The sequence below is a fragment of the Apteryx mantelli genome, unplaced genomic scaffold, assembly GCF_036417845.1.
Source record: "Apteryx mantelli isolate bAptMan1 unplaced genomic scaffold, bAptMan1.hap1 HAP1_SCAFFOLD_86, whole genome shotgun sequence".
In the NCBI taxonomy this organism is placed as follows: domain Eukaryota; kingdom Metazoa; phylum Chordata; class Aves; order Apterygiformes; family Apterygidae; genus Apteryx; species Apteryx mantelli.
The window spans coordinates 481,245-482,500 of NW_027118810.1; positions in this window are offsets into that span (position 1 = coordinate 481,245).

The following is a 1,256-nucleotide window of genomic DNA, read 5'->3' on the forward strand; positions in this document are numbered from 1 at the left end:
GTTCTCCCTGGCCTTCCTGTGGAGCGGCGAGAGGGGTCGCTCTGTTGCGCTGCCTCCAGTTACGTCATCGTAAAGGCCGGCCATTTCCGCGCCCCGCCCCGGTAGGAGGGGCGGCTGTTCTTCGGCTCTCCGGCGCCGCCTGACTTACCGGTACGACTGTAGGGCAGAGGGTGAGCAAGCGCTGAGTTCCGGAGCTCTACTCCCGGGCGCCCCCAGCGCTAAGTGGCCGGCCTGCGAGCGACCTAGGGCGGCTTGCGAGGGCAGGTAAGGCCCGGTCCCGACTCCGGTTCTCTGACAAAATGTTTTTTTCGGCGCGTTCGATACGGCGCTTTCCCGGCACGTTCTCGGCAGCCAGGCGAGCGTGTCCCCGGTGCCGGGAAGCGCGGAGCCGCGGAGCCGGCGGCGGGCTCCAGCGACGGTTGCCGAGTTGCGAGAGGGCTGAGGCGGTCCGCGCGGAGCGTGTCCCCGGTGCCGGGAAGCGCGGAGCCGCGGAGCCGGCGGCGGGCTCCAGCGACGGTTGCCGAGTTGCGAGAGGGCTGAGGCGGTCCGCGCGGAGCGTGTCCCCGGTGCCGGGAAGCGCGGAGCCGCGGAGCCGGCGGCGGGCTCCAGCGACGGTTGCCGAGTTGCGAGAGGGCTGAGGCGGTCCGCGCGGAGCGTGTCCCCGGTGCCGGGAAGCGCGGAGCCGCGGAGCCGGCGGCGGGCTCCAGCGACGGTTGCCGAGTTGCGAGAGGGCTGAGGCGGTCCGCGCGGAGCGTGTCCCCGGTGCCGGGAAGCGCGGAGCCGCGGAGCCGGCGGCGGGCTCCAGCGACGGTTGCCGAGTTGCGAGAGGGCTGAGGCGGTCCGCGCCGCCGAGAGGGAAGGCTCGTGGCCTGTGAGCCCTTCGAGTGCAGCGCGAGAGAGAGGAAAAGGGGGGTGCCCCGTGCGGCTCGAGAGCCTCGTTCCAGGGGCCTGCCGCCGGCAGTGCGGCGATGCCAGCGCCGCAGCTGCTGACCCACACCTGCACGCAGCGCCCGCTGAGGCGTTCCGGGACACGTCGGAGAGGCCCCTGGGCGGGCCGGCGCTTCCCTGCTTCTCTGTCCCAGGGAGTGCGGGAGGAGTTGCCGGTGCTTCAGGCTCGAGTGGGCACCTCTTGCCGGACGGTGGTCCGCACCCACACGCAGTGTCCGCCGCGGGTTGCCTCCTCGGTGGCCGCGCTGGGCAGGGGAAGTTGGCTCAGGACTCGACCGATCGATGAGGCCGTTCGGGTCGCGTCGGTG